This window comes from Malaclemys terrapin, chromosome 5, assembly GCF_027887155.1.
Source record: "Malaclemys terrapin pileata isolate rMalTer1 chromosome 5, rMalTer1.hap1, whole genome shotgun sequence".
Classification (NCBI taxonomy): domain Eukaryota; kingdom Metazoa; phylum Chordata; order Testudines; family Emydidae; genus Malaclemys; species Malaclemys terrapin.
The window spans coordinates 98,338,267-98,360,247 of record NC_071509.1 but is presented as its reverse complement, the minus strand read 5'-3'; the positions used below and the strand labels follow the sequence as shown (position 1 = coordinate 98,360,247).

At 51.5% G+C, this 21,981-nt stretch overlaps 1 long non-coding RNA gene across 1 annotated transcript; it reads left to right on the top strand.

Annotated features, from left to right (window-relative positions):
• Positions 1-9,538: 9,538 nt before the first annotated feature.
• On the top strand, positions 9,539-13,121 carry LOC128838698 (uncharacterized). Its single transcript, XR_008445243.1, has 3 exons — positions 9,539-9,797; positions 10,219-11,627; positions 12,049-13,121. It is a non-coding gene; the product is annotated as an uncharacterized LOC128838698 (long non-coding RNA).
• Positions 13,122-21,981: the final 8,860 nt, after the last annotated feature.

Below are 21,981 nucleotides of genomic sequence, written 5' to 3'. Positions count from 1 at the left end.
TTGCCTCCCTGTGCCAGTGTCCCCCTCCATTTAAAAAAAAAAAAAAGTGGGGGAGGGGAGATGATTGTACTGACCTCATTTGTAAAGTGTTTTGAGATCTACAAGCACTAAACAGAATTTTTACTAAAAATGAGATTCTATAGGGGTGGGAGAGAACTAGAGATTAACTTTGGTAGGGTGCATGAAGATATAATTCACTATGGAGGCATTAATTTTGCTAATGCTGTGAAGAAAACTCTCTTGTGCATAATGAATTGAAACAGCCTCTCTCTCTTTGCATTTGTTAATTCATTTCTCCTATACCAGGTGCTTTTTGTTCCATTGAAATATGCATGGGGATGTGCTTTTTATTTATTACCCTTGCCCTATGATTTATTATTCAAAAGTGGGCAACTTGGAAAGCAAATACTCAATATTAGGTGATTGTTCGCCTGCTGTAGAAAAAGCCCGTGAAGAAGTGTGCAGCAGCTGCAGTTACACTAGGGGAACTCCATGACTTCAATAGATTCAATAGTCGTCTTTTCTCTGTTTACAGGTACTCTGACTTGCCCCTTTCCCCCTTCACTTAAACCCAATTCAGAGGCAGCTGATGAGTCGCAGGTGCACTGGCTTCTTCCTTCTTAGAGGATGAATGGCCCGCTATGAGAGACCTGAAACCCGATGGTATGATGATGAGGGCTTTAATTCAGCAAAGTACCATTCTAGCATACCTCAGCCAGAGTCATCATGCGTACCTAGAAAAAGAAAGGGCTTCCACAGCTAAACAAAAGATCTGTCAGGACTGACTATTCAATAGAATAGGTTGCTGCTAGTTAACCTGGTGTAAAGTTGGTTAAACCTCTCAAAGACTGCATTGGTGCAGGTTGCATTTCCACTGAATAATTACCATACCTTCTGCCTATTCAAAAATTATCTTCCCTGCTGTTTGATTTGTCTATAATGACCTTATTGTTTAAAACTATTGTGTCGTGTTGCTCTCCACTGCTAATTAGCGGAGCTTGTTAGAGAAAAACAATTGCCAGAGTTTGCTCTTTTGTTGAAATTGAAACACACTGCAGGACTGTGTCAATTCTGAAAGAATCCAACAGAAACCAAGCATGTTTCCAATGGAATTTTGCCGGCCAGGCAGAATTCCATCAGAAACTTGCTTGGCTTCCTGACAGCTCAGCTGCCGGGCTCCTTGATAGACCATGTGGCACGCTGCTGGGGAACCTGGGTTTCCAGGCTCCCAGCTCCTCAGCTGCCTGCCTGGTGGGCTGATGGGAAGCTGGGAGCCTGAAAGTTGCGGGAGCCCCAGCTGCCAGGCTCGTGACTCCTCGCCAGGTAGGGCTCTTAGGGTCCATGACTCCAGGACAGCCCACCAGGTGTGCTACCCTGGAGCTAGGTCTTGTAAGGCTCCAAGGATCTCCAGCTTTGGGGCAGCCTACAAGGCTGCTTTAGAGCTCAGTGGAGATCAGCAATTCCATTTCACACAGAATTTCAAAATTTTTGAATATGATTCCAAATCAGAATGAAATCTGATTTTGAAATAGCAAACTCCTCTACAAAATAGAATTACCGTTCTCCCCCCAGTTCTTTCCGACTGTGATACTAGTGGGGCCTTGTAATGAATGAAATCCTGTCTTACTGCTTCCCACATCTTTCCCCCTGTTATTTTTCTTCTTTCATCCCTGTGGAAACAAATATTTCCCTTTCCTATATTCTTCCAGTGTGTGTGTGTGTGTGTGTGTGTGTTCACTCTGGCGGGGTTGGAACAGATGCCCCTGGGGTAGAAGGATCTTTCCCTGCTGCGTTCCCACGTGGCCCTTTTCTTGGTCAGAGCTGCCTGCAGAGCAGACTCCATCTTGGCTATGAGGATGCTAAAGATACATAAACATAAACATAATGGCTGTGGTGACTCTGAAGGGGGTGGGTCAGAGCCTGGGCGGGAAACGCTGAGGTGACTCTGAACTGGGGATGGGGAGGTGAGAGCTGGATGGGAAACACTGAGGTGAATCTTAAGTGGTTGGGGAGCGGGGGTCACAACCTGGGCGGGAAAGTCTGTGGTGACGCTGAAAGGGGGTAAGGTCGGAGCATTGGCAGTAAAGGCTGAGGTAACTCCGAAAGAGTCGGGGATCGGAGCCTGGGCAGGAAAGTCTGACGTGGCAGAGGAGGAGGAGTCCAGCACTTGGGCGGGAAACGCTGAGGTGACCCTAAGGGGGTGGGGAGGTGGGAGCCTGGGCAGCAATTGCTGTAGTGATTCTGAAGAGGGGGAGGTGTCAGAGCGTGGGCTGGAAAGGCTGAGGTGACTCTGAAGGCAGGAGGCCAGAGCCTGGGTAACACCAGAGGAGGAACTTGGAGTCTGGGCAGGAAAGTCTGAGGTGGCTGAGGAGGAGGAGACCAGCACACTAAGGTGAATTTGAAGTGGTTGGGGAGTGGAGGTCACAGCCTGGGCGGGAAAGTCTGTGGTGACTCTGAAGGGGGGTGAGGTCAGAGCATTGGCGGGAAAGGCTGAGGTAACTCGGAAAGAGTCGGAGGTCGGAGCCTGGGCAGGAAAGTCTGAGGTGGCAGAGGAGGAGGAGTCCAGCATTTGGGCGGGAAACGCTGAGGTAACCCTAAGGGGGTGGGGAGGTGGGAGCCTGGGCGGGAAATGCTGTATTGATTCTGAAGAGGGGGAGGTGTCAGAGCGTGGGCTGGAAATGCTGAGGTGACTCTGAAGGGGCTGGTTCAAAGCCTGGGTGGGAAAAGCTGAGGAGACCCTAAGAGGGTGGAGAGGTTGGAGCCTGGGCGGGAAATGCTGTGGTGATTCTGAAGAGTGGGAGGTGTCAGAGCCTGGGCAAGAAAACACTGAGGTGACTCTGAAGGGGCTGGGTCAGAGCCTGGGCGGGAAAGGCTGAGGTGACTCTGAAGTGGGTGGGTCAGAGCCAGGTTGGGAAAAGCTCAGGTGACTATGAAAGGGTGGGTTGGAGCCGGGGCAGAAAAGGCTGTGGTGACTCAGAATGGGGTGGGTCAGAGCCTGGGCGGGAAATGCTGAGGTGACCCTAAGGGGGGGAGGTGTCGGAGCCTGGGCAAAAAAACTCAGGTGACTCTGAACTGGGGACGGGGGTGGGGGGGTGAGAGCTGGATGGAAAACACTGAGGTGAATCTGAAGTGGTTGGGGAGTGGGGGTTACAGCCTGGGCGGGAAAGTCTGTGGTGACTCTGAAGGGGGGTGAGGTCAGAGCATTGGCGGGAAAGGCTGAGGTGACTCTGAAGGGGCTGGTTCAAAGCCTGGGTGGGAAAAGCTGAGGAGACCCTAAGAGGGTGGAGGTGTCAGAGCCTGGGCAAGAAAACACTGAGGTGACTCTGAAGGGGCTGGGTCAGAGCCTGGGCGGGAAAGGCTGAGGTGACTCTGAAGGGGCTGTGTCAGAGCCTGGGTGGGAAATGCTGAGGTGACCCTAAGGGGGGGAGGTGTCGGAGCCTGGGCAAAAAAACTCAGGTGACTCTGAACTGGGGACGGGGGGCGGGGTGAGAGCTGGATGGGAAACACTGAGGTGAATCTGAAGTGGTTGGGGAGTAGGGGTCACAGCCTGGGCGGGAAAGTCTGTGGTGACTCTGAAGGGGGGTGAGGTCGGAGCATTGGCAGTAAAGGCTGAGGTAACTCCGAAAGAGTCGGGGATCGGAGCCTGGGCAGGAAAGTCTGAGGTGGCAGAGGAGGAGGAGTCCAGCACTTGGGCGGGAAACGCTGAGGTAACCCTAAGGGGGTGGGGAGGTGGGAGCCTGGGCGGGAAATGCTGTGGTGATTCTGAAGAGTGGGAGGTGTCAGAGCGTGGGCTGGAAAGGCTGAGGTGACTCTGAAGGGGCTGGTTCAGAGCCTGGGTGGGAAAAGCTGAGGAGACCCTAAGAGGGTGGAGAGGTTGGAGCCTGGGCGGGAAATGCTGTGGTGATTCTGAAGAGTGGGAGGTGTCATAGCCTGGGCAAGAAAACACTGAGGTGACTCTGAAGGGGCTGGGTCAGAGCCTGGGCGGGAAAGGCTGAGGTGACTCTGAAGGGGCTGTGTCAGAGCCTGGGCGGGAAAGGCTGAGGTGACTCTGAAGTGGGTGGGTCAGAGCCAGGTTGGGAAAAGCTCAGGTGACTATGAAAGGGTGGGTTGGAGCCGGGGCAGAAAAGGCTGTGGTGACTCAGAATGGGGTGGGTCAGAGCCTGGGCGGGAAATGCTGAGGTGACCCTAAGGGGGGGAGGTGTCGGAGCCTAGGCAAAAAAACTCAGGTGACTCTGAACTGGGGACGGGGGTGGGGGGGTGAGAGCTGGATGGGAAACACTGAGGTGAATCTGAAGTGGTTGGGGAGTGGGGGTTACAGCCTGGGCGGGAAAGTCTGTGGTGACTCTGAAGGGGCTGGGTCAGAGCCTGGGTGGGAAAAGCTGAGGTGACCCTAAGAGGGTGGAGGTGTCAGAGCCTGGGCAAGAAAACACTGAGGTGACTCTGAACGGCGGGGGGGGGGGGGGACCGGGGGCGGTGAGAGTCTGGATGCGAAAAACTGAGGTGAAAATGAAGTGGTTGGGGAGGGGGGGAGTCAGAGCCTGGGCGGGAAAGTCTGTGGTGACTCTGAAGGGGGGTGAGGTCAGAGTATTGGTGGGAAAGTCTGAGGTAACTCCGAAAGAGTTGGGGTCGGAGCCTGGGCAGGAAAGTCTGAGGTGGCAGAGGAGTAGGAGTCCAGCACTTGGGTGGGAAAAGCTGAGGTGACCCTAAGGGAGTGGGGAGGTGGGAGCCTGGGTGGGAAATGCTGTGGTGATTCTGAAGAGGGAGAGGTGTCAGAGCATGGGCTGGAAAGGCTGAGGTGACTCTGAAGTGGGTGGGATCAGAGCCAGGGTGGAAAAGGCTCAGGTGACTCTGAAAGGGTGGGTTGGAGCCAGGCAGGAAAGGCTGTGGTGACTCTGAATGGTGAGGGTCAGAGCCTGGGTCGGAAACGCTGAGGTGACCTAAGGGGGGGAGGGTCGAAGCCTGGGAGGGAAATGCTGTGGTGATTCTGAAGAGGGGGTGGTGTCAGAGCATGGGCTGGAAAGGCTGAGGTGACTCTGAAGTGGCTGGGTCAGAGCCAGAGTGGGAAAAGCTCAGGTGACTCTGAAAGGGTGGGTTGGAGCTGGGGCAGGAAAGGCTGTGGTGACTCTGAATGGGGTGGGTCAGAGCCTGGGCGGGAAACGCTGAGGTGACCCTAAGGGGGGGAGGTGTCGGAGCCTAGGCAAAAAAACTCAGGTGACTCTGAACTGGGGACGGGGGTGGGGGGGTGAGAGCTGGATGGGAAACACTGAGGTGAATCTGAAGTGGTTGGGGAGTGGGGGTTACAGCCTGGGCGGGAAAGTCTGTGGTGACTCTGAAGGGGCTGGGTCAGAGCCTGGGTGGGAAAAGCTGAGGTGACCCTAAGAGGGTGGAGGTGTCAGAGCCTGGGCAAGAAAACACTGAGGTGACTCTGAACGGCGGGGGGGGGGGGGGGGGACCGGGGGCGGTGAGAGTCTGGATGCGAAAAACTGAGGTGAAAATGAAGTGGTTGGGGAGGGGGGGAGTCAGAGCCTGGGCGGGAAAGTCTGTGGTGACTCTGAAGGGGGGTGAGGTCAGAGTATTGGTGGGAAAGTCTGAGGTAACTCCGAAAGAGTTGGGGTCGGAGCCTGGGCAGGAAAGTCTGAGGTGGCAGAGGAGTAGGAGTCCAGCACTTGGGTGGGAAAAGCTGAGGTGACCCTAAGGGAGTGGGGAGGTGGGAGCCTGGGTGGGAAATGCTGTGGTGATTCTGAAGAGGGAGAGGTGTCAGAGCATGGGCTGGAAAGGCTGAGGTGACTCTGAAGTGGGTGGGATCAGAGCCAGGGTGGAAAAGGCTCAGGTGACTCTGAAAGGGTGGGTTGGAGCCAGGCAGGAAAGGCTGTGGTGACTCTGAATGGTGAGGGTCAGAGCCTGGGTCGGAAACGCTGAGGTGACCTAAGGGGGGGAGGGTCGAAGCCTGGGAGGGAAATGCTGTGGTGATTCTGAAGAGGGGGTGGTGTCAGAGCATGGGCTGGAAAGGCTGAGGTGACTCTGAAGTGGCTGGGTCAGAGCCAGAGTGGGAAAAGCTCAGGTGACTCTGAAAGGGTGGGTTGGAGCTGGGGCAGGAAAGGCTGTGGTGACTCTGAATGGGGTGGGTCAGAGCCTGGGCGGGAAACGCTGAGGTGACCCTAAGGGGGGGAGGGGTCGGAGCCTGGGAGGGAAATGCTGTGGTGACTCTGAAGACGGGGAGGTGTCAGAGCCTGGGCAAGAAAACACTGAGGTGACTCTGAACTGCGGGTGGGGGCGGGGTGAGAGCCTGGATGGGAAACACAGAGGTGAATCTGAAGTGGTTGGGGAGTGGGGGTCACAGCCTGGGTGGAAAAGTCTGTGGTGACTCTGAAGGGGGGTGAGGTCAGAGCATTGGCGGGAAAGGCTGAGGTAACTCCGAAAGAGTCGGGAGTCAGAGCCTGGGCAGGAAAGTCTGAGGTGGCACAGGAGGAGGAGTCCAGCACTTGGGCGGGAAACGCTGAGGTGACCCTAAGGGGGTGGGGAGGTGGGGGCCTGGGCGGGAAATGCTGTGGTGATTCTGAAGACGGGGAGGTGTCAGTGCCTGGGCAAGAAAACACTGAGGTGACTCTGAACTGGGTCTGGGGGCGTGAGAGCTGGATGGGAAACACTGAGGTGAATCTGAAGTGGTTGGGGAGTGGGGGTCAGCCTGGGTGGAAAAGTCTGTGGTGACTCTGAAGGGGGGTGAGGTCAGAGCATTGGCGGGAAAGGCTGAGGTAACTCCGAAAGAGTCGGGGGTCGGAGCCTGGGCAGGAAAGTCTGAGGTGGCACAGGAGGAGGAGTCCAGCACTTGGGCGGGAAACGCTGAGGTGACCCTAAGGGGGTGGGGAGGTGGGGGCCTGGGCGGGAAATGCTGTGGTGATTCTGAAGAGGGGGAGGTGTCAGAGCGTGGGCTGGAAAGGCTGAGGTGACTCTGAACGGGCTGGGTCAGAGCCTGAGCGGGAAAGGCTCAGGTGACTCTGAAGTGGGTGGGTCAGAGCCAGGGTGGGAAAGGCTGTGGTGACTCTGAATTGCGGGGGGTTGCAGAGCCTGGATGGGAAAATCTGTGGTGACTCTGAACGGGGGTGGGTTCGGAGCCTGGGTAACACCAGAGGAGGAACCTGGAGTCTGGGCAGGAAAGTCTGAGGTGGCTGGGGAGGAGGAGTCCGGCACTTGGGTGGGAAAAGCTGAGGTGACCCTAAGGGGGTGGGGAGGTTGGAGCCTGGGCGGGAAATGTTGTGGTTATTCTGAAGAGTGGGAGGTGTCAGAGCCTGGGCAAGAAAACACTGAGGTGACTCTGAACTGCGGGTGGGGCGGGGTGAGAGCCTGGATGGGAAACACTGAGGTGAATCTGAAGTGGTTGGGGAAGGGGAGTCAGAGCCTGGGCGCGAAAGTCTGTGGTGACTCTGAATGGGGTGGGTCAGAGCCTGGGCGGGAAACACTGAGGTGACCCTAACGGGGGGAGCGTTCGGAGCCTGGGCGGGAAATGCTGTGGAGACTCTGAATTGCGGGGGGTGTCAGAGCCTGGGCAGGAAAGGCTGAGGTGTCTCTGAAGGGGTGGGCCGGAATGGCTGAGGTGATGCAGGTGAGGAGCTCAGCGCGAAAGATTTGGTACTTTTCTGACTCAGGAGGGGAAAATTTTATCTGAGAGTTGTGGAGTTGTTGTAAGGGTGTCTGACTAACACATGCTTCTGTGCTCCCTCTCTCTGTTTCAGGCATCTTCAAACACAAGTGGACAAGAAGAAAGGTTGAGGAATGTCAAGCCAAGGGGAAGAAAGAAGAGAAGTCACTGAAGCTGGAGGCAAAGGAAAGGGACTCTGAGCACAGTAAACTGCCTGTAATCAGGCCTCCAGTCATCTTATTACACTGTATGGGGATCTCAAGCCTTTTAATCCCTTGAATAGTATGACCCCCCTGTAAGCAGGATCCAGGTCTTATGCCTTTTCCCTTTTTTTTGGAGGGGAGGAAGCTTGGTCAAGTTTAACACTGTGGGTCAAGTGACCTATTGCAGTGAGCTCTCTTTCTGTTCTGGGAAGTCCCCCTTTCTTTTGTATGTATGTGTATGTGAGTGCATGTGATACAAATGGGTGTGAACATCTGTATTTATTTATTTATTTTGAGTTCTTTCAGTTAAATCACTGCAGTGCTTTTTCTTTACTCTCCTCAGAATTGGAAAAAGAGCTGAATGTGTATTAATATATTTATCCTCCTCCTCCCCACAAAAGGGAACAGTAACAGCTCAGATATCATCTTTTAGTGCATAGGAGAATCTCTCTCCACTTCTGCTTTCTTTAGGTTGAATTTCTATTAGTGGGTTGATGGCAATGAATGGCCTTTAATGAGCGTGATTGAGGTCAAAGGAAGTAAAGCATGTGCTAGAACCTGGACAACATGACCACTCTGTATCAAGGATTTTGGTACCTGCCCTTCATTCTTTTGACAGCATGCCACATCAGCAGGTTGCTGGAAGGCCTCATTTTGTAATTAGGGGAGAGACTGAGTCTCTCTCTCTTCTGGGGGGTATCGATCTCTGTGGAAACCTATGAAGACTGACCGCCCTGTAAGCTGGGTCCCGGTATGTGCCATTGTGTCCTTCTGACATTCTGCTGCGTTATCTGGCTAGTGTGAGTGACTGCCCTGTAATCAGGGTGCAAGTCACCTCCCCGTGTCTTTGGAGGGGCATTGAGCTCTTTGTTAAACTGAGCAATGTGACCGCCCTGTAACTGGGGTCTGGGTCTCTGCCCTCTTGCTCATTTGGCTTTACGCCATGCTCTGCCCCATTAGTCAGCGTGACAACCCTGTAATAAGGGTCCATGTCACAAGCCTCTCTAGCATGGGACATATCGAGCTCTTTGGTACTTTGACAGCTTGACCTTCCTGTAATTCAGGTTATGGTCACTCCTCTTTGGCTAATGCCAGCGACCACCCTGTAGTCAGGGTACAGGTTGCATCTTGCTTTTGAAATCTGGGGGATTTGAATCATGACCATAACATGGGCAGCTTGACCTCCCTGTAACTAGGGTTTGCGTCTCCGAGGCCCTTTGGGTCTCCGTTAACAGGTTGGTGAATGTGACTGCCCTGTAACCAGGGTGCAAGTCACCTCCCCCTGTCTTTGGAGGGGCATTGAGCTCTTTGTTAAACTGAGCAATGTGACCGCCCTGTAACTGGGGTCTGGGTCTCTGCCCTCTTGCTCATTTGGCTTTACGCCATGCTCTGCCCCATTAGTCAGCGTGACAACCCTGTAATTAGGGTCCATGTCACAAGCCTCTCTAGCATGGGACATATCGAGCTCTTTGGTACTTTGACAGCTTGATCTTTCTGTAATTCAGGTTCCGGTCTCTCCTCTTTGGCTAATGCCAGCAACCTCCCTGTAATCAGGGTACAGGTTGCATCTTGCTTTTGAAATCTGGGTAATTAGAATCATTTCCGTTATGTGGGCAGCTTGACCTCCCTGTAACTAGGGTGTGCGTCTCCGAGGCCCTCTGGGTCTCTTGGCCTCGTGCTGTGTTCACAGCCTGCTGCCAACGACCGCCCTGTAATCAGGGATCTGGTCTTTGCCCTCTAGTCTCTTGGCAGTTGGCCAAATGCAGCCACTGCCCTGAATGAGCACCCTGTAAACAGGGTACAGGTCTCATCTGCTACTATTTATGGCACCCCCATGACACTGTGTCCAGAGTTCCGGCCCTTCAAACAGCGCTTCCAACTTGCCTGGAATTCTGCAGCCAAGTCTCCTGCTTTCTACTCACTTTTTGGACTCTCGGAGATCTGACATGCTACTGGTGGTAAGATCCGAAAGGGAGTGTCTGGGGCTGTTTTGGACTACGTCATTCCAGGCAGTATACCTTGTCACATTGATTTAAGAATACTTGTCAATTAATTCCTTACCCCCCTTCATCATTTTATTCCTCCTGATTTTGTATGGAGGCTGCCTGGTGAAATAATTGTCAAAGGGAAATCTGGAGATTGTGGCTTTAGAGGGGAATGGGCCCAGTAGTTTTCTCACCCAGTGCAGCTTGGGAGGAGCGGGAAATGCTTGTGGAAGTGTCTGAGGACCACAAAGAACTGTCTTGGACCTAAATATCCAGACTGTCTGCAGATGCGGAAAGGAACAGTGTATCAGTAGATTACACTGAGTTTGCGTGCGGGACATGGCAGTGTCGGTTCTCACTAACACACGCCTTGTGCTCTCTCTCTCCGTTTCAGACATCATGAAGCACAAGTGGAGAAGAAGGAAGTGTCAGGAATGACACACACAGAGGAGAAAAGAAGATGGAGGAAAAGGAAAGGAACTCTGGGCACAGTAACCAACCTCAAATCAGGCCTCAGGTCATGTAATTAGACTGTAGGGGAATCTCGAGCCTCTTAATACCTTGAGCAGCGTGACCGCCCTGTAAGCTGGGTCCCGGTCTGTGCTATTGTGTCGTTTTGACATTCTGCTCCGATATCTGGCTATTGAGGGTGACTGCCCTGTAATCAGGGTGTAAGTCACTTCCCTCTGTCTCTGGAGGGGCATTGAGCTTTTCGTTAAACTGAGCAATGTGACCGCCCTGTATCTGGGGTCCGGGTCTCTGCCCTCTTGTTCATTTGGCTTTACGCCTTGCTCTGCCCCATTAGTCAGCGTGACAACCCTGTAATTAGGGTCTATGTCACAAGCCTCTCTAGGATGGGACATATTGAGCTCTTTGGTACTTTGACAGCTTGACCTTCCTGTAATTCAGGTTATGGTCTCCCCTATTTGGCTAATGCCAGCGACCACCCTGTAATCAGGGTACAGGTTGCACCTCGCTTTTGAAATCTGGGGGATTAGAATCATGACCATAACATGGGCAGCTTGACCTCCCTGTAACTAGGGTTTGCGTCTCCGAGGCCCTTTGGGTCTCCGTTATAGAGTTGGTGAATGTGACTGCCCTGTAATCAGGGTGCAAGTCACCTCCCCCTGTCTTTGGAGGGGCATTGAGCTCTTTGTTCAACTGAGCAATGTGACCGCCCTGTAACTGGGGTCTGGGTCTCTGCCCTCTTGCTCATTTGGCTTTACGCCGTGCTCTGCCCCATTAGTCAGCGTGACAACCCTGTAATTAGGGTCCATGTCACAAGCCTCTCTAGCATGGGACATATTGAGATCTTTGGTACTTTGACAGCTTGACCTTCCTGTAATTCAGGTTATGGTCTCTCCTCTTTGGCTAATGCCAGCGACCACCCTGTAATCAGGGTACAGGTTGCATCTCGCTTTTGAAATCTGGGGGATTAGAATCATGACCATAACATGGGCAGCTTGACCTCCCTGTAACTAGGGTGTGCGTCTCCGAGGCCCTCTGGGTCTCTTGGCCTCGTGCTGTCTTCACAGCCTGCTGCCAACGACCGCCCTGTAATCAGGGATCTGGTCTTTGCCCTCTAGTCTCTTGGCACTTGGCCAAATGCAGCCACTGCCCTGAATGAGCACCCTGTAAACAGGGTACGGGTCTCATCTGCTACTATTTATGGCACCCCCATGACACTGTGTCCAGAGTTCCGGCCCTTCAAACAGCGCTTCCAACTTGCCTGGAATTCTGCAGCCAAGTCTCCTGCTTTCTACTCACTTTTTGGACTCTCGGAGATCTGACATGCTACTGGTGGTAAGATCCGAAAGGGAGTGTCCGGGGCTGTTTTGGACTAAGTCATTCCAGGCAGTATACCTTGTCACATTGATTTAAGAATACTTGTCAATTAATTCCTTACCCCCCTTCATCATTTTATTCCTCCTGATTTTGTATGGAGGCTGCCTGGTGAAATAATTGTCAAGGGGAAATCTGGAGATTGTGGCTTTAGAGGGGAATGGGCCCAGTAGTTTTCTCACCCAGTGCAGCTTGGGAGGAGCGGGAAATGCTTGTGGAAGTGTCTGAGGACCACAAAGAACGGTCTTGGACCTAAATATCCAGACTGTCTGCAGATGCGGAAAGGAACAGTGTATCAGTAGATTACACTGAGTTTGCGTGCGGGACATGGCATTGTCGGTTCTCACTTACACACGCCTTGTGCTCTCTCTCTCTGTTTCAGACATCATGAAGCACAAGTGGAGAAGAAGGAAGTGTCAGGAATGACACACACAGAGGAGAAAAGAAGATGGAGGAAAAGGAAAGGAACTCTGGGCACAGTAACCAACCTCAAATCAGGCCTCAGGTCATGTAATTAGACTGTAGGGGAATCTCGAGCCTCTTAATACCTTGAGCAGCGTGACCGCCCTGTAAGCTGGGTCCCGGTCTGTGCTATTGTGTCGTTTTGACATTCTGCTCCGATATCTGGCTATTGAGGGTGACTGCCCTGTAATCAGGGTGTAAGTCACTTCCCTCTGTCTTTGGAGGGGCATTGAGCTTTTCGTTAAACTGAGCAATGTGACCGCCCTGTATCTGGGGTCCGGGTCTCTGCCCTCTTGTTCATTTGGCTTTACGCCGTGCTCTGCCCCATTAGTCAGCGTGACAACCCTGTAATTAGGGTCTATGTCACAAGCCTCTCTAGGATGGGACATATTGAGCTCTTTGGTACTTTGACAGCTTGACCTTCCTGTAATTCAGGTTATGGTCTCCCCTATTTGGCTAATGCCAGCGACCACCCTGTAATCAGGGTACAGGTTGCACCTCGCTTTTGAAATCTGGGGGATTAGAATCATGACCATAACATGGGCAGCTTGACCTCCCTGTAACTAGGGTTTGCGTCTCCGAGGCCCTTTGGGTCTCCGTTATAGAGTTGGTGAATGTGACTGCCCTGTAATCAGGGTGCAAGTCACCTCCCCCTGTCTTTGGAGGGGCATTGAGCTCTTTGTTCAACTGAGCAATGTGACCGCCCTGTAACTGGGGTCTGGGTCTCTGCCCTCTTGCTCATTTGGCTTTACGCCGTGCTCTGCCCCATTAGTCAGCGTGACAACCCTGTAATTAGGGTCCATGTCACAAGCCTCTCTAGCATGGGACATATTGAGATCTTTGGTACTTTGACAGCTTGACCTTCCTGTAATTCAGGTTATGGTCTCTCCTCTTTGGCTAATGCCAGCGACCACCCTGTAATCAGGGTACAGGTTGCATCTCGCTTTTGAAATCTGGGGGATTAGAATCATGACCATAACGTGGGCAGCTTGACCTCCCTGTAACTAGGGTTTGCGTCTAAGAGGCCCTTTGGGTCTCTTGGCCTCGTGCTGTCTTCACAGCCTGCTGCCAACGACCGCCCTGTAATCAGGGATCTGGTCTTTTCCCTCTAGTCTCTTGGCACTTGGCCAAATGCAGCCACTGCCCTGAATGAGCACCCTGTAAACAGGGTACAGGTCTCATCTGCTACTATTTATGGCACCCCCATGACACTGTGTCCAGAGTTCCGGCCCTTCAAACAGCGCTTCCAACTTGCCTGGAATTCTGCAGCCAAGTCTCCTGCTTTCTACTCACTTTTTGGACTCTTGGAGATCTGACATGCTACTGGTGGTAAGATCCGAAAGGGAGTGTCTGGGGCTGTTTTGGACTACGTCATTCCAGGCAGTATACCTTGTCACATTGATTTAAGAATACTTGTCAATTAATTCCTTACCCCCCTTCATCATTTTATTCCTCCTGATTTTGTATGGAGGCTGCCTGGTGAAATAATTGTCAAGGGGAAATCTGGAGATTGTGGCTTTAGAGGGGAATGGGCCCAGTAGTTTTCTCACCCAGTGCAGCTTGGGAGGAGCGGGAAATGCTTGTGGAAGTGTCTGAGGACCACAAAGAACGGTCTTGGACCTAAATATCCAGACTGTCTGCAGATGCGGAAAGGAACAGTGTATCAGTAGATTACACTGAGTTTGCGTGCGGGACATGGCACTGTCGGTTCTCACTTACACACGCCTTGTGCTCTCTCTCTCTGTTTCAGACATCATGAAGCACAAGTGGAGAAGAAGGAAGTGTCAGGAATGACACACACAGAGGAGAAAAGAAGATGGAGGAAAAGGAAAGGAACTCTGGGCACAGTAACCAACCTCAAATCAGGCCTCAGGTCATGTAATTAGACTGTAGGGGAATCTCGAGCCTCTTAATACCTTGAGCAGCGTGACCGCCCTGTAAGCTGGGTCCCGGTCTGTGCTATTGTGTCGTTTTGACATTCTGCTCCGTTATCTGGCTATTGAGGGTGACTGCCCTGTAATCAGGGTGCAAGTCACCTCCCTCTGTCTTTGGAGGGGCATTGAGCTCTTTGTTAAACTGAGCAATGTGACCGCCCTGTATCTGGGGTCCGGGTCTCTGCCCTCTTGCTCATTTGGCTTTACGCCGTGCTCTGCCCCATTAGTCAGCGTGACAACCCTGTAATTAGGGTCTATGTCACAAGCCTCTCTAGGATGGGACATATCGAGCTCTTTGGTACTTTGACAGCTTGACCTTCCTGTAATTCAGGTTATGGTCTCCCCTATTTGGCTAATGCCAGCGACCACCCTGTAATCAGGGTACAGGTTGCACCTCGCTTTTGAAATCTGGGGGATTAGAATCATGACCATAACATGGGCAGCTTGACGTCCCTGTAACTAGGGTTTGCGTCTCCGAGGCCCTTTGGGTCTCCGTTATAGGGTTGGTGAATGTGACTGCCCTGTAATCAGGGTGCAAGTCACCTCCCCTTGTCTTTGGAGGGGCATTGAGCTCTTTGTTCAACTGAGCAATGTGACCGCCCTGTAACTGGGGTCCGGGTCTCTGCCCTCTTGCTCATTTGGCTTTACGCCGTGCTCTGCCCCATTAGTCAGCGTGACAACCCTGTAATTAGGGTCTATGTCACAAGCCTCTCTAGGATGGGACATATCGAGCTCTTTGGTACTTTGACAGCTTGACCTTCCTGTAATTCAGGTTATGGTCTCTCCTCTTTGGCTAATGCCAGCGACCTCCCTGTAATCAGGGTACAGGTTGCATCTTGGTTTTGAAGTCTGGGTAATTAGAATAATTTCCGTTATGTGGGCAGCTTGACCTCCCTGTAACTAGGGTGTGCGTCTCCGAGGCCCTCTGGGTCTCTTGGCCTCGTGCTGTCTTCACAGCCTGCTGCCAACGACCGCCCTGTAATCAGGGATCCGGTCTTTGCCCTCTAGTCTCTTGGCACTTGGCCAAATGCAGCCACTGCCCTGAATGAGCACCCTGTAAACAGGGTACAGGTCTCATCTGCTACTATTTATGGCACCCCCATGACACTGTGTCCAGAGTTCCGGCCCTTCAAACAGCGCTTCCAACTTGCCTGGAATTCTGCAGCCAAGTCTCCTGCTTTCTATTCACTTCTTGGACTCTTGGAGACCTGACATGCTATTGGTGGTAAGATCCGAAAGGGAGTGTCCGGGGCGGTTTTGGACCATTTTCGAAAGCGGTTCTCATTTACACACGCCTTGTGCTCCCTCTCTCTGATTCAGGCATCATGAAGCAGAAGTGGAGAAGAAGGAAGTGTCAGTACCATGGCATAACTGTGAATCTGAAATGCATGGACCTTAAACACTCAAGTTGTATAGAATTATAACTTCGTATTATTAAGAAATCATCATTTCCTACTGGAAGTGCAAAGATGTGACTTAAGGGACGGTATACATTTGAATCCTCCCCTCCCCTCCAATTCTCCCCCCAAAACTCTTCAAATAAAGTTAAGGTTCAGAAAATTAACATTTACTCCAGGTAACGCATAACTTGTGTATTTCTCACACATTTCTAAAAGGAAGCAAACAAAACTAAATGTTTTGGCAACTGGCAGTTACTCTCCGCACTTCACAACCTTCAAACACCTGCTCTACTTAAACGGTCACACCAACCAAAGTGTACCACACATTCAAAATTAACTTTGCACCTATTGTGTCAGAAGTGAGAGTGTTTTTAGTAGTTGTGTCCATTGGTGGAAGTGGCAGTAGTGGTGTTTTAGTAGTCCTTTACGCTTATTGAATTCAAAGGATGATGATGTGGATGTTTTAGGTAGGTATTTTTCTGTTAAGTCTTGGTATTTGGGTAGAGGTGCAGTATTTTGTGATTATGACTGTTTTTCTGGTATTGGTTTAGTGTGAATTGTTGGCAATTCTAGATGTTTTTGTATCCGTACATTAGTAGATGTATTTAGAGGGCAAAGCTGAGGTTGCCTGTTTGGTGCAATTTAATTGGTGTGAAAGTTAATTTCGGGTAGGTGTTTGAAAGCACTGAGGTTTGAATTTTTAGCTCAACAAGGATGCAGGACCCACCTGGCTACCTCAGTTCTTACTGTCATTCCTAATTCCAAAATCTTGGATGAAGATGACCAGGCAGAATAAAGATATCTCCAGAGACTTTCAAGAGGGTAGCATTTCTGCAGCTTTAGGGGATCCCTTAAACCTTATTGAGCTTTTCAAAGTGTAATAATTGTGGGAAACTTCTACTTCTGCCAATTCCGTGTTGAACAATGACCTGTATTAAAGGACTTACACTGGGTAGTTAATTCTGTTCTGTATTAAGATGATTTTGCTAAAATCGCCGCTTTCTGATGTGTGAAATGAATTATCTAGCTCTGATTATACCTATTTGATAAAAGTGTGATAACGACCCCATGTTAAATGCATGGATTGAACTTTGATTGTCATATCGCATTGCTTTGCTTTCTGTAACTCCTTATTTATGAATGTATTTGTTACTATTTATGTAATTCAATTAATAAAATGTATACATTCAAGTATAGTCTCAGTTCTTTCTTTGGCTAAACAAAAAGGAATCTGATAAACTTGTGAAGAATTTTGGTATTGTTACGTTTAATTTAATTAACATCTTTTTACCCTTTAAATGCGGTCGTTGGAAGTAACTACCCTTTAGTGGTGCAAGTTTGATTTTTCTCTTGGATCACACGTTTTGGGCAGACTGCAGTGTGATCTTGAGGATGGAGATCGCACTGCCACTTAGGTGCATAAGGTTGCCCTCCTAAAGCTTCTAAGGTGCACAAGAATAGGCCTTTGTTTGGTTCCTTCACTGTTCCCAGGCTTATAGATTGCTTGAGATCTGCAGGCCCTAAAGCTCACTTCCTGAGCACAATATATGATTGTGGCTATGATAAGATTGGACTAAAACTAGCAAGGTCCCCTGGTTTCTGCACCTTTCCCGTTCAGACATTTTTAAAAAAGTAGATTAATGTAATATTTTTATATTCAATTCAATCTCAAGTTTCTCAGAAATTGACTTTTACGGTGCACTAAATTTTCAATATGCTAATACATGTGAGATAGTGTGGTCTAGTGGTTTAGAGCACTGGCCAGGGATTCAGGCGACCTGGTTTCTATTCCTGCCTCTGCTGCTGGGTCACTTGGTGGTCACTTTGCCTCCCTGTGCCAGTGTCCCCCTCCATTTAAAAAAAAAAAAGTGGGAGAGGGGAGATGATTGTACTGACCTCATTTGTAAAGTGTTTTGAGATCTACAAGCACTAAACAGAATTTTTACTAAAAATGAGATTCTATAGGGGTGGGAGAGAACTAGAGATTAACTTTGGTAGGGTGCATGAAGATATAATTCACTATGGAGGCATTAATTTTGCTAATGCTGTGAAGAAAACTCTCTTGTGCATAATGAATTGAAACAGCCTCTCTCTCTTTGCATTTGTTAATTCATTTCTCCTATACCAGGTGCTTTTTGTTCCATTGAAATATGCATGGGGATGTGCTTTTTATTTATTACCCTTGCCCTATGATTTATTTTTCAAAAGTGGGCAACTTGGAAAGCAAATACTCAATATTAGGTGATTGTTCGCCTGCTGTAGAAAAAGCCCGTGAAGAAGTGTGCAGCAGCTGCAGTTACACTAGGGGAACTCCATGACTTCAATAGATTCAATAGTCGTCTTTTCTCTGTTTACAGGTACTCTGACTTGCCCCTTTCCCCCTTCACTTAAACCCAATTCAGAGGCAGCTGATGAGTCGCAGGTGCACTGGCTTCTTCCTTCTTAGAGGATGAATGGCCCGCTATGAGAGACCTGAAACCCGATGGTATGATGATGAGGGCTTTAATTCAGCAAAGTACCATTCTAGCATACCTCAGCCAGAGTCATCATGCGTACCTGGAAAAAGAAAGGGCTTCCACAGCTAAACAAAAGATCTGTCAGGACTGACTATTCAATAGAATAGATTGCTGCTAGTTAACCTGATGTAAAGTTGGCTAAACCTCTCAAAGACTGCGTTGGTGCAGGTTGCATTTCCACTGAATAATTACCATACCTTCTGCCTATTTAAAAATTATCTTCCCTGCTGTTTGATTTGTCTATGATGGTCTTATTGTTTAAAACTACTGTGTCGTGTTGCTCTCCATTGCTAATTAGCGGAGCTTGTTAGAAAAAAACAATTGCCAGAGTTTGCTCTTTTGTTGAAATTGAAACACACTGCAGGACTGTGTCAATTCTGACAGAATCCACCAGAAACCAAGCATGTTTCCAATGGAACTTTGCCGGCCAGGCAGAATTCCATCAGAAACTTGCTTGGCTTCCTGACAGCTCAGCTGCCGGGCTCCTTGATAGACCATGTGGCACGCTGCTGGGGAACCTGGGTTTCCAGGCTCCCAGCTCCTCAGCTGCCTGCCTGGTGGGCTGATGGGAAGCTGGGAGCCTGAAAGTTGCGGGAGCCCCAGCTGCCAGGCTCGTGACTCCTCGCCAGGTAGGGCTCTTAGGGTCCATGGCTCCAGGACAGCCCACCAGGTGTGCTACCGTGGAGCTAGGTCTTGTAAGGCTCCAAGGATCTCCAGCTTTGGGGCAGCCTACAAGGCTGCTTTAGAGCTCAGTGGAGATCAGCAATTCCATTTCACACAGAATTTCAAAATTTTTGAATATGATTCCAAATCAGAATGAAATCTGATTTTGAAATAGCAAAATCCTCTATAAAATAGAATTACCGTTCTCCCCCCAGCTCTTTCCGACTGTGGTACTAGTGGGGCCTTGTAATGAACGCAACCCTGTTTTACCGCTTCCCCCATCTTTCCCCCTGTTATCTTTCTCCTTTCATCTCCGTGGAAAGAAATATTTCCCTTTCCTATATTCTTCCGGTATATGTATATATGTGTGTGTGTGTGTGTGTTCACTCTGGGGGGTTTGGAACAGTTGCCCCAGGGGTAGAAGGATCTTTCCCTGCTGCATTCCTGAGCGGCCCTTTTCTTGGTCAGAGGTGCCTGTCTACTGGGATTATTATCGCTAAAGATTCAAACACACATACAAACCCTATATATTCGGTTTCTTCAGGGGGAATAAAGAACAGAATTTCCATGTAACTCTAGAATGGTTTAAAGTTTAAGGTACTGGGTTATGACATTTGGTCTCTTGTAGATAGAATTGTAAAATTACAAGCTCTTTATTTTTGTGTACTATAAAACACATCCCTATAATTAAATCAAGGTTGAAAGTGCTTTGCCTAGAAGATTAATTTAAACCTCTATGGATAAAAAGAAGAACCTCCAGGACTCAATATACTGATGTGTAGATAGCACCTCAGCACATTTCAGTGTGCGGGTCATTTCCTTTCTGATGCCTGTGCAGGGGATGTCTCTTTACACTAGAAGCTTTTGCTGTATCTTTTGGCTATATTGGCCCAGCTCCTCCAAGGTACATAGCCATTATGGGAGTGAAGGGCCCAAACATCTTTGAGGATGTGGGTCGCTATCTCCTGGTTTCTCTTTCCTGTCAATGGAGTCGGGCTGTGCAAATGGGAAGTCACTGCCTAAGGCTGGGAGTGGCCCAACTCCTCCCTGGGCTGGTGGTGGGCTCTGCCAAAGAGTCTGGGATGGCTCCGCGCTGCTGGGGACGAGGGAAGCCATGGTGGGCTTGGTGCTAAAGCCTGAGCAGCAGGGATGGGGCCAAGCTTGGCACAGTGGGGAAGCAGGGGCAGGCAGGCTCTGTGCACTGCTGAGGGACAGCAGGGGATGGTTTGGTTCCCCCTGCCCCGTAGGAAGAGGCCAGGGCAGGCTCAGTGCGGGGGCTGCCATGGGAAGCCTGACAGGTGAGATCCGCCCCTCGCACCTCTGGAGGCAGCTCTGTGCATCGCTGCCCTGCCGCCATGGCACCAGGACTCCAAAACTTAGTCGCAGACACAAGGGCTGGACGGAGCCCACAGGGGGCTCCACCAGGGGGCGGGGCTCAGACTGGGCGGGAATTGGTTCAAGAGGGAGGGCGTTCGGTGTGAGAGAGAGGCTGAGGCGAGACTTCAGGTTAGAGGACGGCGAGCGCCGACTGTGAGGTGGGCCCGAGAGAACCTCTGAGGTGGCACGATCCGGGGGCGGGGCTTAGGAGCAGAGGGCCACATGCCCAGGCGGGGGCCCTGGTCTTTGAAATTCTGACACTGCTCCAGGCCCTCAGGGAAAGGGGGGCTCAATGGGGAGAAGCGGCACTAGGAGCTGCCCACAGCCAGTAGAACCCCGCTACCCCGGGAACATCAGAATGGTTGGGACCAGATGAAGCAAGCACCTCAGAGGCGGGGGGCTCGGTCCAGGCTTCCACATGGCGGCATGAGAGGGACTGCGGCTGAGGCTAAAAGCGGTGCAGGCACCGTGAGGAGGGCGGATGGGAAGCAGCGACAGGCACTGCCTGAGAAAGAGGAGCGGGTGGCCGGTTGTGAGTTGGCAGGAGGGGCAAAGCAGAGGCTGGAGCGCCGCGATGAGATATGTATGTAAGAAGGGTAATCCAGATAAGGTGGTCTGGACCAAGCAGTGGCAGAGGGGTCTCTGTGCTCTGAAAGAGGCTCTGGTCAAGGGCTCGGTGCTGGTAAAGCAGGACTTTGACAAGCTCTTTCCGGTGTTCACTGACGCTTCAGAAGAGGGCTGGGTGTGGTGCCAATGCAGATTGACGGAAAGGGGGAGAGACATCCCATCGGGTATGTGAGCAGAAAGCTGCTGCCCCAGAAGCAGAACTCTCCAGCCATAGAAAAGGAATGCCTGGCCAGGGCGGGTGGGCCTTAAAAAGCTGCAGCCATATGGCTTTTGGTCGGCTTTCCGCCAGGCCAGAGCGGGGCGCCCGCCGATGGCCGCCAGGCCAGAGCGGGGCGCCCGCCGATGGCCGCCAGGCCAGAGCGGGGCGCCCGCCGATGGCCGCCAGGCCAGAGCGGGGCGCCCGCCGATGGCCGCCAGGCCAGAGCGGGGCGCCCGCCGATGGCCGCCAGGCCAGAGCGGGGCGCCCGCCGATGGCCGCCAGGCCAGAGCGGGGCGCCCGCCGATGGCCGGTTTCCGAAAGATGGTGCTCAGCTAGCAAGGGTCTAATTCTGCCCGAAGAAACATAACATTTTCATGCTGTGACGTTCTGTACCTCCACCACTCTGGCCGACTTACCAGACCCCCCAGATAGCCATGGCTGCAATGTTTCCCATTCTCCGGTTACTTTCTGTGAGTGTTGGAGATGTGTATTCCCCACCAGGGTGAAGTTCAGGGGAAGCTGTTGAGGAGAGAGGGAAATAAGTAGTGTGAATACTAGGACAGGCTAAGGTGACAAAATAAACACAGGGTAATGGGAGGGGAGCCAAATCACCTTTTTCAGGAAATCTGTACAGTAACAGCCACAGGTGCCGGATTCCTCTGGGTTCCAGGGCTACTCAACCCCCCCCACTCTGCCCACGGCCCCACCCGCCCCCATCCCCTAAGCTCCCACCCCCGCCCCGCCTCTTGCCGCCCCCGCTGCTCCCCAGGTCCTGCCCTCACCCCTTCCCCAACCCCCGCCCTGCCTTTTCCCATCCCACCCCACCCCCTCCTCACCTCGTCTGACCCCCTTCTGTCCCCTCCTTCGAGTGTGCCTCATCCCTGCTCCTCTTTCTGCCTCCCAGCGCCTCCTGCACGCCGTGGAACAGCTGATTGTGGCGGGTGGGAGGCACTGGGAGGGAGGGAGCTGTCTGCCGGTGGGTGCTAAGCACCCACTAATTTTTTTCAGTGGGCGCTCCAGCCCTGGAGCCCCCAAGGGGTTGGCACCTATGGTGACAGCAATTCAGGGGTCTGGAACAATTTTTATAGTGGGGATGCTGAAAGCCATTGAACAACACTGTAAACCCCATGTTTGATG